General features: G+C 42.7%; 2 long non-coding RNA genes across 20 annotated transcripts in view; both read right to left on the bottom strand.

The window, feature by feature from the left end:
• LOC109497105 overlaps positions 1 to 17,416 on the bottom strand; it is a 61,663-nt gene that overhangs the window by 39,362 nt on the left and 4,885 nt on the right. The window lies entirely within an intron of this gene.
• On the bottom strand, positions 3,052 to 17,413 carry LOC109496361. Of its 17 annotated transcripts, XR_006593008.1 has the most exons (8): positions 11,297 to 17,413; positions 11,095 to 11,179; positions 9,950 to 10,013; positions 9,811 to 9,843; positions 5,078 to 9,386; positions 4,272 to 4,977; positions 3,906 to 4,020; positions 3,052 to 3,450 (listed from the first exon to the last, which is right to left on the bottom strand). It is a non-coding gene; the product is annotated as an uncharacterized LOC109496361 (long non-coding RNA). The 17 variants fall into 17 exon arrangements; XR_006593009.1 differs by having other exon boundaries at positions 5,078 to 7,031; positions 7,386 to 7,472; positions 7,569 to 17,413; XR_006592998.1 differs by having other exon boundaries at positions 9,950 to 17,413.

Below are 17,416 nucleotides of genomic sequence, written 5' to 3'. Positions count from 1 at the left end.
GATAACATGATTGTTACAAGTGGCAACATATTATATTGCGTGCTTACCTGAACATGTGCTAGGAACTCACATGGTGAAACAGGTTTTGACAATCCAGCATCATTCACCCAGATAGACAAAGATCAGAGGGTCTGTGATGTGCCTGTCCTCACTTACCTGCATACCAGAGATGTCCCCCCTGTTAATGACTTTCGGTTCATCATGGTATCTTGACAAGAACCTAAAAACATTTTGTGAAGTATGTATTAAGGGATAGAGCTTTGTTTTTTTTAAGCTGAAGCTCTCTAAATCTACCTGGATCCTTGGATTAATTCAAGGTCAACACCACTTTCAGAGAACACTATCATTTAACAACGGGACCCTTATAACAATCCCATGGTTACTTATTGGGACAGAACATCACGACAATTGTTTGGATACACACAATCCCTCAACACTCACAGAGGTAAACATAATTTTTCGCTTCAATATAAAGTATGAGAAACAATGGTTCCCAGAATTGGTTGGAATCTGTCCTTCATTAATTGAATCCTTGTAAGAAGCGTGTTAACAAGAAGCATTAGAGATACTCATCACCTCTTAACATCTGTATGTGAAGATCAGATGATCTGTGCTATGGTTTAGGCCCACAACACTTACCTTGGTAACAGCAATGTCCCAGGTTATCATTGGTAAGCTTGCGGTGAGGTCTTGACATGAATCTGAAAAAGGCACTGTGAAAAATGTCTTTGGTTCATGAATCATTCTACCTCTAGACCTCCAAATGCCCTTGGTCATTTGTATCATTTCAACACCATCAACCATACCTGAATACTTGCAAAACTCTGAGGTCAGCCCGCAGTAGGAGCCACCTTCTTCTCTTGAAGAATACCTAGAAAATTCCCATTGTTAGCAACAAAGCAATGAACAGTATGATGAATTCCCTCGATGTCTGAAACAAATTCTCTCTAAACGATTCCCTATCAGTCCAAAACACATTCTCTCTAAACGAAGAAATTCTCACGCATACTATGATTGTTAGGGACAACTGGATGTCTTAACTGCCTACATGCCTAACGCTAAGTTATGTAAGAGCCTGAATAATATCGTTAGTCACACAGAGCTCTGCAAATAATGTCTAAGTCAATGCCACATCATCTCATACCTGCATAGTAGCGAAGGCCTTAACGGGATACCTGCAAACAAACACGGTAACACAAATGTCAGGGACATCAACCTCACCCACCTTCCTATGGAAGATCACATGGTCTGGATGGTGGGGGAACCCACTTCATCACTTACCAGGTTAAGAGCAAGCTTCCATCAGTGAATACGGTGAGGTTCACTGGGTTTTCTTGACAAGAACCTAAAAACAAACACATAAGAAAAGTCTGTTTAAGTGCAAACTGTTCTACCAGAACACCTGCTAATATTCCTTTTTACTTCCATTATTATGGAACACATCAACTCTTCTTTGATGATTCCTTTAATTTGGGTCGACACTTTTATCAGAGAGACCATCATGTTTTATCAGGGCTCCTGCAAGAATACGGTGTTTACAAATTAAACTACTGCATATAAGCCAAAAGCATGTGTAATGTAAGAGCATTCAAAACATCATTAATTACATACACATCTGAAAATAGGGAGGTCTAATGAGTTAATGTGACATCATCTCATACGTGTGCAACACAAAGACTTTAACAAGATATGAGCAGAGAGAACATGTTAACGCTGCGGTTAGTGTTTGGGACACCCTCCTCAGTTACCTAGACTTCTCAAGAACAGGTGATCTCAACTACACTGTCACATCCACAATACCACTTACCAGGTGACTAGCAGGGTCCCATGAAAGAGCATAACCAGGGTCACTGTAACATGACTGACTACCATAACCTGAAAAAACACAACTGACATGTAAGATATTTCCATCGTTAGAGGAATCATCAACACTTTGGACCTTGGTGCAACTAGAACTTCAAGGTGAACTCCACTGTTAGAGAAACCATCATCTCCTGAGTACCCCTACGATTTCAGGCTCATGACTGTGCTGGTAGGAGAACGGACTTGCACACCTGTGTATCCCTCTGTCACCACTAGGGCTAAACACACATTCTATCTAAACTTTAAAAAAAACAAATAAACTTTAAATTACTTACTAACATGCATCCTACCATTTGTTGGGACCGTATCATTTCTTACCCCAATACATGTCAAAACAAAAACAAAGACAAAAGCTTACTAACAACAACTTGGAAAATCCAACCACACTTACCCACTTATCAGATGGCTAGGTTGTTTCCAGGGTGAAGGCCTGCGTGATCACTCACCTGGAAAGGCACAGTCCTAGGTCTGGTCATTATGAGGCTCACTGTGATTTCTGGACAGGACCGGGAAAAACACATTGTGACATCACTCCTCAGCGTCTTGGCTAAGATCAAGTGAAAACCACATATGATAACGGGTCCATGAATGACCCCCTCTACCAGGACATGGGAAGTATCTGTGTACGCTTCCATCACTGTAGGACCCATCAAACCTACCTGGGGTCTTGCAGTACGCCAAGGTCTAGGCCACTGTCAGACGCCATTATGCCTTCATCGCTCACCTACCAAAATACCTTGCTAACGCGTGTGACCCTCAACTCCATGATTGTTACGTGAATAGCCATGAATCACTAAATATTCACATGGTTAAATGTCAATTTCCTCTAAACTATATAATGGTGGGATAATACATTGCTAGACTTGGTAAAAATACTATCATTTCTCCCAGAATGCTTCACATAACCCACATGGTAAACAAATTCAAGCAATTAACAAACTTAGCACAAATAGATTCCTGAAGATCAGAGGGTCTGATACAGTGAAGGTACACCTCATCATATACCTGAAGGCCAGAAATGTCCCCGCCTTGATGACCCTTGTCAGGTGCATTGAACTCGTTGACGGACACCTAAAAAACACAATACAACACATGTGTAAAGGGACACAATTTGTTCTACCAGGACACCTGCAATAACCTTGGTCGCTTTCGCCTCATGAGACCTATCAGCTCTACCTGAATGCTTGGCATCCTCCAAGGTCAAAATCATCACCAGTTAGGACAATATGTCTTCACAGGACACCTGCAACATTTTCACGGTTATGGCTGTGGTTGAGGGCATATGTTAATTACACGGACATGACAATCTCCCAACTCTCACAAGGCTAAGCAAAAGTCTTTTCTAAAATACAACCGGTAAACACTCATGGTTTCTGGAATCAGTAAGGACTATCAAATCGTACCCGAAGGCCTGCAAAGAAATCAGGGTCCCAACGCTAAGAGACACCATTGTCACTTACCTAGCTATCTGGAGATCAGATGGCCTGTGCCGGGGTTGAGGCCCACATCCTCACCTACCTGCGGACATACCAGCCACGTCTGCCATCTCCTTCCATGTCAGGTGTACAGTGATGTCTTTTCAGGTATCTGTCAAGACATTATGAAATCTACGTTAGAGGAAATGACTTGTGTTAGCCAGTATCTGGAAATAGCCTGAGTACTCCGTCATGATAGGCACACAAACTCCACCTGGTACTTTCAGTAATCAAGGATCAACACTGATGTCAGACAAACTCAGCGTCACTTCACTGGCCACCAGCAGAAAGCCCATGGGGAGGACTGTGGGGAAGACACGGTCGTAAATAGTTGCATATGTGTTATCCCTCAATGCTCACAGGGTCAAACAAACTGTGTCTCCAATACAAGGTGAATGGACCTAATGACTTACTATCACATCATCTCGAATCGGTAAAGGACTAGCCACGAAGTCAATCGGAAACTTTCAAAAAAGCACGGTACACTGGGCTAGAGACACTAACCTCACTCACCTCGAGAGCTGAGGATCAGATACGTGTATTGGGATAACACACTTTATCACATACCTGGTTACCAGCAAGTTCCCATTGATGATGACGGTCTGGGTCACTGTGATGTCAGGACCGCTAGAATCTTGAGACAAATACTCAACAAGCCTGTGGCAGGATACAAGTTGTTTACCTGCAAAAAACCAGTATATTTTCAAATAACCTTGGTCACTTGGGGGAAGCATAACACAACACGGGTCTTGGCCGACCACTGTTAGACACACTAACATCTCCTTCTAGCAGCACTTGTAGAAATCTCATGGTCAATACTTGTTGTGCAAGAGGAGAAGTTCTCTGGACCTACACATCCCTTTACCACTACCGAGATTAAATACACATTAGATCTAAATTTTAACGAATAAATACCTAAGGGCTCATACTTACCAGCACTGGTTGGGACAGTATCAGGTCTGAACTGAATACCTGCATAGACACATGGTAACAGAACAGTTAGGAACACCATCTGCCCTCACCTACATATCTGAAAATCAACGTACTGGGTGCTTAAGCCCCTACCATCACGTACCTGAATAGAAGCAAAGTCCCATCAACGACCATCTTGAAATTTACCATGACCACTCGATGGTAATTGAAAAAACACTTTGTGAACAATGCATCTACGGACACTCCTCTTCTACTAGGACACGGCACATCATCTTGTTCATTGCCCTCACTGCTGGACCCATCAACTCTTCCTGGATTGGTACAGTCCTTCAAGGTCTATGCCAACCATAGACACACCTTCACCCGTTCCCTGCTCACCTTCAGTAACACCAAGGGTATTCCCGTAGCACACAATTCCGTGATTATGGCTATTCACATCCAAATTCACCTCACTCTCAAATAAGTGAACATAAATTTTCTCTGAAGTAGAGAACACTAGAATAGCATGATTGCTGTAATTGGTAAAACACTGTCATTTCTTACCTGATTATCTGGAAAAAACCAGAAGACATGGCAAGCGAGTTTAGTCCATCAATAACACGCACCTAGATATGAGAAGATCAGATGGTTTGAAATGGTGAAGGAGAACATCATGTCCCCAGAGGGTCACCAGTCTGAAGTTCACCATAATCTCTTGACAGGAAACCTGGAAAACACAGTACCGTACATGTGTAAAAGGACACGGCTTGGTCTACCAGGGCACCTATGAATAAATTGGGTCATTTGCATCCTTATGGAAGCATTACCTCTGCTTGAATAGCTGTAGGACTCCAAGGTCAAGACCTTTGTCAGGTAATACAACTTTTACGGAGCACCTGCAAAATTTCCACCATCACTCCTGTGGTTGAGACATAATGACAAACACCTGATGTGTGCAATCCCTCATTAGAATTAAAGAAGAATTTTCTCTAAACACTGAAAACTCATGGTTTCAAGCATTAGTAAGGAAACTGTCACTTCCTACCGGATACCTACAGAAAATCAAGGTAACGGCAAGTGTTAGGGACCCCACCAGCACTTACCTAGCTATCTGCAGATCAGGTGGTCTGTCTGTGCTGTGGCTTAGGCCCACGTCATCAGTATTGTGACATCAGCAATGTCTCATGTTAGCTACCACTGATAGGCTAATTGTAATGTATCCATACGAGTCTGAGCAAAAACACTGTAGAAAATATTTTTGCATGGGTCTCATTCGACCTCTACACCTACAAATTCCCTCAGTCACTCTATCATCTCATGACCCGTCCAACTGCATAGAGACTTGCAGAACTCCCCGGATGAATCCCCAGGAAGACACCACTTCCTCACTTCAAGGTATATTGCAATAATTCCATAGTCAATCAAGTACTGAAGGACAATATGATAAATCACCTGGATACCTGCAAATCTACCCCGAGTATGGTAGTTACCTCTTTCTAAACAGGAATACAAAAAAATTGTATGCTACCCTTAGCATTCGGGACAAATTAAACTCTTACCTGAATACGTGCCCAAAACAAAGTAAACAGAAGAGACTTGAAATCATCAATTTATGTAGATCTCTGAATACAGAAATGACCTTAGGGGTACCTGCCCAGCTCAGTCGGTGGATCATGCGACCCTTCCTCTTGGAGTTGTGACTTTGAGCCCCAGGCTGGGCGTACAGATTACTTAAAAATAAAACCGTAAAACACAGGTCTTTAACCAGTTAATATCACATCATCTCATACCTCCATACTAGCAGAGATCTTAACCTGATACCCACAAAAATTAAAAAAAACAAAACACATTACCGCCCATGTTAGGGACATCACCCTCACTTACCTAGATAATGAAGTTCAGAGGACTTCATTATAGAAGGACTCACTTTAACACTTACCTGCTTAGCAGCAAGGGTGTGTGAACCATTTTCCGTTCACTCTGTTTCCTTCACAGCAACCTGAGGAAACAAACTGAAATGTGTTTCAGACACAAGGTGGTCTCTCAAGACTCCTGCACCTGAACTTGTTCCCTTCCATTGTTAGGCAACACCTCAACTCCACTGGCACACTTGCACTAATTCAAGGTCAACACTGTTGTCAGGAGAGACTAACATTACTTGACTGGAAACCTGGGAAAATCCTATGGTTTCTACAGTGGTGAGGCTCCACCACAATTGCCTAGGCAGGATCAATTTCTCAATACCTACAGGATTGACCATAAATTTTTTCTGAAATGTGAAAAATAGAAACCCATGGCTATTAGAAATGCTAGGGACTCTGTCGTTTCTTATTTTTCTAAGTGTATTTATTTTGAGTGAGTGAGTGAGGAGGAGAGAGAGAGAGAGAGAGAGAGAGAGAGAGAGAGAGAGAGAGAAAGGGAGAAAGGGAGAAAGGGAGAAAGGGAGAAAAGGAAAGTGAGAATCCCAAGCAGGCTCTGTGTTGTCAGCCCCGAGCCCGATGCGGAGTTGATCTCATGCATCGGGAGATCAGGACCTGAACTGAGATCAAGAAGGGATGCCTAAATGACTGAGCCACCCAGGCGCCCCCGGACTCTGCCATTTCTTACCTGGACACCTGCAATATGTCACGGTGAAAAGACGTATTAAGGACATAAGCATCACTCACCTAGAGGTGCGACGATCACATGGTCTGTGCTTGTGGTTTGGGTCCAAATCACTTACCTCGTTACCTGCGATGTGCCTCTTTAACTGCCACTGACAGGCCTGGTCTTAACAGGAACCTGAAAAACACGCTGTGCAAAGTGTTCGGTACACATCCCATTCCGCCTGGACGCCCACAAAATTCCCTTGGACGGTCCCATCATTTCGTAACTCATCAGGTTCACCTGAATAACTGCAGAAATCTAATGTGTAACCCTGGTAAGAGATACCTTCCCTTAAAGGGACACCTGCAAACATTCCATGGTTACTTCTCTATCTGTTACCACTACAAGTATACAAAATACATTCTCTCTGAATCAGAAGACAGTTAATCCTCAGGCTAACAAGAATTGCTCAAGACTCATCAATTTCTTAGCGGTATACGTGCCCCCAAACCAGGTTTTTCGAAGAGTTTTGGAAATCTTATTGATTACCTAGAGGGCTGAAAGCAACAACAAGTCTCTTGTGAGCGTATGTCCCATCACATCATGCCTCTAGTAGCAAAGAACTTAACAGAACACCTGCAAATAAAACAGACACATGTGTGGGGGACACATCCTTACCCAGATACTGAAGAACAGAGTCCACATCGTAGTAACACCTCCTTTATCACTTACCTGCTTTCTAACAACGTCCCCCAAATGACCATTGCTCCATTTGCTGTGAACTCTTGCCTGGAACCTGAGAAAACAGACGCAACAATTGTGTTTCAGAACACAACCTGTTCAACAACAACAACAACAAACCAATAAAAACAAAAAACAAATAAAAAACAGAAAGAAAGAAAACAACGTGTGCTGCCATGACTCCTGCTATTAATCTTGGTCACCTCCGTTAATGGGGAAGCTTCAACACTACCTCGACCTTGGTAGAATTCAAAGTTGACACTGTTAGACACACCATCGTTTCTTCTGGACAAATCTCTTGGTCCGTAGCGTTTGGTATCGAATAGTGGGATAACGTGGACACCTGTTTATCCCTCAGTCCCTTCTACGTATAAACATGCACGACATCTAAACTCTCAACTACCAAAGGCGACTGCTTACTAGCATCAGTAGGAACGAGACAGTTTCTTACCTGAATACCTATCAAAAATACTCAGAGAAAGGTTAGGAACAGCATCCTCATTTGCCTCAGTATCTGAAGATCACCTGATCTTTAAGGTGCCTATGGCTCATACCATGACTTCCTGTGATCCATGCAAAGTCTGTGGTAATGAACATGAAGAGGTTCACTATGATCTCATGAGCGGAACCTGAAAAACACAATGCGACAAATGTTTATCTGTGGACACACATCTTGCATATGGACACCTGAAAATAAACTCCTTCACTTCCATCATGGCTCCATCAACCTAAATGGATTTTTCAATATTCAAGGGCTAGCCACATTTAGCCTCATCATCTCCTGACTACACATCTCTAAAATACCATGGTTACAATGGTGAATCAGAATTCCAGGGTAATTACCTGGAGAAATGCACACAACTCCTTACTCACACAGTTAAACATACATTTTCTGTGCAAGAGGACAGCAGGTAACATGGTTGTTACAACTGGCAACATATTTTGATTGCTTGTTTACCTGATCACCTGCCAGGAACTCACATGGTAAAACGGTTTTAGACATTCCAGCATCATTCACCCAGATACAGAAAGATCAGATGGTCTGTGATGTGCCTGTCCACACTCACCTGCATACCAGAGATGTCCCCTCGTTAATGACTTCTGGCTCACCATGGCGTCTCAACAAGAACCTGAAAAACATTTTGTGAAGTATGTTACTAAGGGATACAACTTTTTTTTTTTAAACCATAACATCTGGAAATAACCATGGACACTCTATGATTAAGGTCAACACCATTGTCAGATAATATCACAATTTAATAACAGGACCCAGAACATCCTGACACTTGTTTGGATACCCATGATCCCTCAACACTCACAGGGGTAAACATAAGTTTTCTCTTCGATATACAGTGTGCAAAACAATGGTTCCCAGATGTGGTTTGGAATCTATCCTTTTTTTCTTTTTCTTTTTTTTTTGAAAGAGAGACAGAAAGAGACAGAGCATGAGTGGGGAAGGGGCAGAGAGAGGGAGACACAAAATCTGAAGCAGGTCTAGGCCCTGAGCTGTCAGCACAGAGCCTGACTGGGGCTTGAACCCATGAACCATCAGATCATGACCTATGTCAATGTCGACACTTCACCAATGGAGCCACCCAGGGCCTGCTGGAATCTATCCTTTATTAAGTGAATACTTGTAGGAAGGATGCTGACAAGAAATGTAAGGGATACCCATCACCTCTTACCTCTGTCTATGAAGATCAGATGATCTGTGCAATGGTTTAGGCCCACATCGTCACATACCTTGATAACGACAATGTCCCATGTTAAGTTATCATTAGGAAGCTCAGGGTGAGGGCTTGACTTCGTCTGAAAAACACATTGTGAAAGAAGTGTTTGGTCCAGGAATCATTCTATCTGTATACCTCGAAATTCCCTTGGTCATTTGTAGCATGTCAAGACCACTGACACCTGAATGCTTGCAAAACTCTGAGGTCAGCCCCCAGTAGGAGCCATCTTCCTCTCTTGAAGGAATACCTGCAAAATTCCCATTGTTCGTAACACAACGATGAACAATACAGTGAATTCCCTGCATGTCTGAAAGTCCCACTATCAGTCCAAAACACATTCTGTCTAAACAAGAAGAAATTCTCAGGCATACTACGATTGTTAGGGACAAGTGAATTTCCTAACTGCCTACATGCCTAACACGAGGCTACTGTAAGAGCCTGCACAATATTATTGTTCACACCCAGTTCTGAAAATAATGTCTCAATGTCACATCATCTCATACCTGTATAACACAGCAAAAGCCTTAACGGGATACCTGCAAACAAACATGGTAACACAAATGTCAGGGACATCACCCTCACCGACCTTCCAATGGAAGATCACGTGGTCTGGATGGTGGTGGAACCCGCTTTATCACTTACCAGGTTAAGAGCAAGCTTCCATCAGTGAATACTGTGAGGTTCACTGGGTTTTCTTGACAAGAATCTGAAGAAACACATAGGAAAAATATGTTTAAGCACACAACTTGTTCCACCACAACACCTGCTGATAATCCTTTTCACTTCCATTATTATGGAACACATCAACTCTACTTTGATGCTTCCATTAATTCGGGTCAACACTTTGGTCAGAGAGACCATCATGTTGTAACTGGACTCCTGCAACAATACGGTGTTTACTGTTGGCATGGAAACTCCTTGACAACAATAGATACATTTGAATGTCAACACTCAGGGATTAAGTATAAGTTGTGTACAAAATGTAGCAAGTGTAGAGTCATGGTCACTGGACTTGGTAGAGACTCTATCATTTCTTACCTGAATACCAGCAACCAAATCATAGTAACAAAAGTGTTAAGGGCACAATCACTTACCTACATATTAGGATTGGATGGTCTGTGCTGTGGTTAGGACCATACCATCACTTACCTAGATACTTCTATATGCTTCATTCAATATGGGGGAGCCTATCAATCAGGAATATGTTCAGTATATGCCTGATTCTACCTGATCTCCTGCAGATTCCATTGGTCAAGGGCACCATTTTGAGATTCATCACCACAAGCTGGATACTTGCGGAAGTACAAGACTAATTCTGGTAAGAAATACCTTCTTTGCTCACAGAGATACCTATACCCATGTTCAATACTGTGAAGATGGACAGTAACACAGATCACCTGGATACCTGCCTATTCTTTTTTCAAATAGAGTTGAAAAACACAATCCCGGAGCGCCTGGGTGGCACAGTCGGTTAAGCGTCTGACTTCAGCCAGGTCATGATCTCCCGGTCCGTGAGTTCGAGCCCCGCGTCAGGCTCTGGGCTGATGGCTCGGAGCCTGGAGCCTGTTTCCGATTCTGTGTCTCCCTCTCTCTCTGCCCCTCCCCCGTTCATGCTCTGTCTCTGTCCCAAAAATAAATAAACGTAGAAAAAAAAACACAATCCCTCAAGAAGGATATATCGAAATAGTCTGTGTTCCAAGTATTGTTAGGGAGAAATTAATTTCACTGCATACAAGCCAGAACCATGGGTAATGTAAGAGTACTCAAATCATTAATTAGATACATACCTGAAAAAATGGAGTTCTAATGAGTTAATGTGATAATGGGACATCATCTGATCCCCATGCAACAGCAAAGACTTTAACATGATTTCTGCAGAAAAAACCATATTAACGCTGTGGTTAGTGTTTGGGACGCCATCCTCACCTACCTAGAATTCTTAACAACAGCTGATCTCAACTATAGTGTCACATCCACAATACCACTTACCAGGTGACTAGCAGGGTCCCATGAAAGAGCATAACCAGGGTCACTGTAACATGACTGACTACCATAACCTGAAAAAACACAACTGACATGTAAGATATTTCCATCATTAGAGGAAACATCAACACTATGGACCTTGGCGGAACTAGAGCTTCAAGGTCAACTCCATTGTTAGAGAAACCATTCTCACCTGAGTACCTATACAATTTCAGGCTCATGACTGTGCTGTGGCCCCGTAGGATAAGCGACTTGCACACCTGTGTATCTCTCTGTCACCACTAGGGCTAAACACACATTCTATCTAAACTTTAAAATACTCACTAGCATGCATCCAACCATTTGTGGGGACCGTATCATTCCTTACCCGAATACCTGTCAAAAAAAAAAAAAAAAGACAAAAGCATACTAACAACAACTTGGGAAATCCATCCACACTTATCCACTTATCAGATGGCTAGGTTGTTTCCAGGGTGAAGGCCCGCGTGATCACTCACCTGGAAAGGCACAGTCCTAGGTCTGGTCAGTATGAGGCTCACTGTGATTTCTCGACAGGACCGGGAAAAACACATTGTGACATCACTCCTCAGCGTCTTGGCTAAGATCGAGTGAAAATCACGTATGATAAACGGGTCCATGTATGACCCCCTCTACCAGGACATGGGAAGTATCTGTGTATGCTTCCATCACTGTAGGACCCATCAAACCCATCTGGGGTCTTGCAGTACGCCGAGGTCTAGGCCACTGTCAGACGCCATTATGTCTTCATCGCTCACCTACCAAAATACCATGGTAACGCCTGTGACCCGCAACTCCATGATTGTTACGTGAATAGCCATGAATCACTAAATATTCACATGGTTAAATGTAATTTCCTCTAAAGCATCAAATGGTGGGATAATATGTTTGCTAGACTTGGTAACAATACTATCATTTCTCCCAGAATGCTTCACATAACCCACATGGTAAATAACTTCAAGCAATTAACAAAACTTAGCACAAACAGATTCCTGATGATCAGAGGGTCTGATACAGTGAAGGTACACCTCATCATATACCTGAAGGCCAGAAATGTCCCCGCCTTGATGACCCTTGTCAGGTGCATTGAACTCATTGACGGGCACCTAAAAAACACAATACAACACGTGTAACAGGACACAACTTGTTCTACCAGGACACCTGCAATAACCTTGGTCACTTTCTCCTCATGAGACGTATCAGCTCTACCTGAATGCTTGCAGTCCTCCAAGGTCAAATTCATCACCAGTTAGGACAATATGTCTTCACAGGACACCTGCAACATTTTCACGGTTATGGCTGTGGTTGAGGGCATATGTTTAATTCCATGGATATGGCAATCTCTCAACACTCACAAGGCTAAGCAGAAGTGTTTTCTAAAATATAACCGGTAAACACTCATGGTTTCTAGAATCAGTAAGGACTATCCAATCGTACCCGAATGCCTGCAAAGAAATCAGGGTCCCAACGCTAAGAGACACCATCGTCACTTACCCAGCTATCTGGAGATCAGACGGCCTGTGCCGGGGTTGAGACCCACATCCTCAACTACCTGCGGACATACCAGCCATGTCTGCCCTTTCCTTCCATGTCAGGCATACAGTGATGACTTTTCAGCTTTCTGTCAAGACATTATGAAATCTACGTTAGAGGAAACGACTTGCGTTAGCCAGTATCTGGAAATAGCCTGAGTACTCCGTCATGATAGGCACACAAACTCCACCTGGTACTTTCAGTAATCAAGGATCAACACTGATGTCAGACAAACTCAGCGTCACTTCACTGGCCACCAGCAGAAAGCCCATGGGGAGGACTGTGGGGAAGACACGGTCGTTAATAGTTGCATATGTGTTATCCCTCAATGCTCACAGGGTCAAACAAACTTTGTCTCCAATACAAAGTGAATGTATCTAATGAGTTAATACTACAGCATCTCATATCACCAACGTAGCAAAGAAATCAATAGGAAACTTTGAAAAAAGCACGGTACACTGGGCTAGAGACACTAACCTCACTCACCTCGAGAGCTGAGGATCAGATACGTGTATTGGGATAACCCACTTTATCACATACCTGGTTACCAGCAAGTTCCCACTGTAAACAATGGTCTGGGTCACTGTGATGTCAGGACTGCTAGAATCTTCAGACAAACACTCAACAAGCCTGTGGCAGGATACAACTTGTTTACCTGCAAAAAAACAGTATATTTGCAAATAACCTTGGTCACTTGGGGGAAGCATAACACAACACAGGTCTTGGCCGACCACTGTTAGACACACTAACATCTCCTTCTAGCAGCACTTGTAGAAATCTCATGGTCAATACTTGTTGCGCAAGAGGAGAAGTTCTCTGGACCTGCACATCCCTTTACCACTACCGAGGTTAAATACACATTAGATCTAAATTTTAACAAATAAATACCTAAGGGCTCATACTTACCAGCACTGGTTGGGACAGTATCAGGCCTGAACTGAATACCTGCATAGACACATGGTAACAGAACAGTTAGGGACACCATCTGCCCTCACCTATATATCTGAACATCAACGTACAGGGTGCTTAAGGCCCATATCATCACGTACCTGAATAGAAGCAAAGTCCCATCAACGACCATTTTGAAATTTACCATGACCTCTCGATGGTATTTAAAAACCACTTTGCGAACGATGCGTCTATGGACACTCCTCTTCTACTAGGCCACGGCACATCATCTTGTTCTTTGCCCTCACTGCAGGACCCTTCCGCTCTTCCCGGATTGTTGCAGTCCTTCTGCACACACACACACACACACACACACACACACACACACACGGAGAGATCAGAGGGTCTGATGCGGTAAAGATACACATCACCGCTTACCTGGACACAAGAAATGTCCCCCATTACCGACCACTGTTAAGTGCTTCAGGATCTTGAAGGAACCTGACAAATACATTATGACATATGTGTAAGGGATGTGACCTGGTGTAAGCAGAACACCTGTAAGGCACCTTGGTCACTTTCGCTATTATGAGAACGTCAACTCTACCTGCAGGCTTGCAGTACTCCAAGATCAAGACCATTGTTGTCAGGGAAGACAGTATTTCTTTACAGGACACCTGCAAAATTTCCATGGTCATTGCTATGGTCGGAAGCATCATGATAAATATCCCTTAACACTCAAAGGGATCCCTTAACACTCACAGGGCTAAACAGACATCTTTTCTAAAATACAAACGCTAACAACTCACACTTTCTAGAATTAGAAAGGACTATCAATTCCTACCCGAATATTTGCAAAGAAATCATGGTAACAACCCTAAGAGACACTGTTATCCCTTACCTAGGTATCTGGAGATCGGGTGGCCTTACCTGCGTATCAACAGGATATCCGCCCCTATTAATGACTGCTGCTAAGTTCATCCTGAGGTCTTGACAAGGATCTGGAAAACACGTTACGAAATCAGGGTTAATGGAAACAACTTTTTCTACCATGACACCTGCAAAAAAGATTGTTCACTTCATCATTATGGAACAAACCAACTCTGAGTACTTGTAATTAAAAGTTAGCAACAACGTCAGAAAACTCAGCGTTCGGACGCTTCTAAATATCATATAAATAGTACCACGGAGGGAACACAAGATAAATACTTGGATGTATGTAATGCCTCACAGTGTTCAACATAAACCTTCCTGAAATATAAAAGTGAAAACTTGTGTTTTCTACAGTTGGTAAAACCATCATTTTTTTTCCCCGAATACTTGCCAAAAAAAAAAAAATCACGGTAACTCAAAGTGTTAGAACACTTAATCACTTGCCCATGCATATGCAAATCAGATGGTCTGTGCTGGGGCCCACATCATCACTTACGTTCATACCACCAGGGTCTCACATGAACTACTACTGACAGACTCACCGTCATGTCCTGAGGTGAATCTGAAAAACACATTGTGGAAATTTTGTTTACGTCTTATTTAACCCATACACCTGCAAATTCCCTTGGTCACTTGTATTGTTTTGGGATCCATCGACACTACCTGTGTACCTGCAGAACTCCAAGCTCAAAGCTAGGAAGAGACTGGTTCCTCTCCGCAGGGATATCTACAAAAAAGCCACGGTCAAGAATACTGTGACAGACGATATTCTCAATTACCTGACTACCTGCACATCCTTCTATTGCTACCCGTTTTAAAAAATACAGTATCTCTGAACCAGGATAAAACTCTCATTCTTACTAGTATTTTAGCAATACACTGATTTCTTAACAGAATACATGCCAAAAACAATGTGAATACTAGAACCTGAAACACATTAATATGCGGGTATCTAAAAATAAGAACGTCTCTATTGAGTTGATGTCACATGATTGCATACCTGTGGGCAAGCAAAGACCTTAAAAGGGTATCTGCAAATGAACACAGTAACACAGTGTTAGGGACACCACCCTCACTTACCTAGATATTGGGGATTACATTGGTCTGCAGTGTAGAAAGACCCACTGTATGACTTACCTGGTTACTAGTAAGGATGCGTTCCAAACCGGTGGAAGGTTCACTGTGTTCTCTTGACAAGAACCCGTAAAAGCACAAGCAACAATGGGTTTGAAATGCAAATTATGCTACTAGAACACCTGAACATAACCTTTTCACTCGCATTACTATGGAACACATCAACTGGACATCTGCACATTCCGTGGGTCCTACTGGGGTGTGAACTCCATGACAATCACCTGTACAAGAACCATCCTTCGACACGAACAGGGCTATAGATGTTCTCTAAACATAAAGGTGAGAACTCACGGTTTTTATTACTGGTAAGGGCTACATCGTCTCTTACCTCAACACCTGCAGGAACGTAATGGGATTGAGAAATGTTATAAACGTCATCACTTACCTAGCTATCTGGAGACCAGACGGTCTGAGGTTTAGGCCCACATGCTCTTTTATCTGCCTGCTTGCCGAAAGTTCCCCATTACTGACCATCGCTAGGTTCGTCGTGATGTCTCGACAGGAACCTGACAAACACACTGTGAAAAACGCGTTGGGTACAAGTTTATCCTGATGGACAACTGCCAATTCCCTTGGTCATTTGCATCATATTTCAGGACCCATCAGTAATACATGAAAACTTGCAAAACTCTGAGGTCAGCCCCTAGTAAGCGCCACCTTCCTCTCTTGAAGGATTATCCGCAATCATCCCACGGTAAGTAACACAGCGATGGACAATATGATGAATTACCTGGATGTCTGAAAGTCCCACTATCAGTCCAAAACATATTATCCCTAAACAATAAGAAATTCTCAGGCATATTATGATTGTCAGGGACAACTTAATTTCTTAACTGCATACGTGCCTAACACTAGGTTACTGTAAGAGCCTGAATAATATCGTTAGTCACAAAGAGCTCTGAAAACAATGTCTACGTCAATGTCACATCATCTCATACCTGTTTACTAGCAAAACCCTGATGGCTTATCTGCAAAAAGATGAGAACACAAATGTTAGAGACCTCATTCTCACTTGCTTTGATAATGTGAAGATTAGATGGTCTTCACTGTAAGTAACACTCTTTATCCCTTCACTGGTTACTAACAAGATTTTGTTCATGACCCTTATTACGTTCACAGTGATTTCTTGACAGGAACCTGAAAAAAGAGGTGTCAAAATGTGGGTAAGGCAACAACATGTTCTGCCAGGGGGCCTGTAAAGAATTTTGGTCAATTTCCTCATTGTGGGAACCATCAACATTACCTGGATCCTGGCAGAACGTCATGGTCTACATGGATATTAGAGACACCATTACCTCTTGACTGACCACCTGGAAAAATCTTATGGTCAACACTGGTGTATGAAGCCTGGATAACTTACCTGCATAGATCTCGGTCACTATTTATGTTCAAATATGTTTATTTTTACGTAAGCTCTAGGCCCACGGTGGGGCTTGAACTCACAACCCATGATCAAGAGTCACATGCTCCACGGATGGGCTAGGTGCCCCTAAACTCTTAAGCCTGTGAGAGCTAATAATGCTTATTAGCCTTGTCTGAGGTACTATTTTTACACACACACACACACACAAAACCAAACAAAACCGTGGTCACACAAGTGTTAGTGCTATTATCGTCACT

The sequence above is a fragment of the Felis catus genome, chromosome X (assembly GCF_018350175.1).
Source record: "Felis catus isolate Fca126 chromosome X, F.catus_Fca126_mat1.0, whole genome shotgun sequence".
NCBI lineage: Eukaryota > Metazoa > Chordata > Mammalia > Carnivora > Felidae > Felis > Felis catus.
Note: the sequence above shows the minus strand (reverse complement) of the source record. Positions and strands in the feature narration are given on the sequence as shown.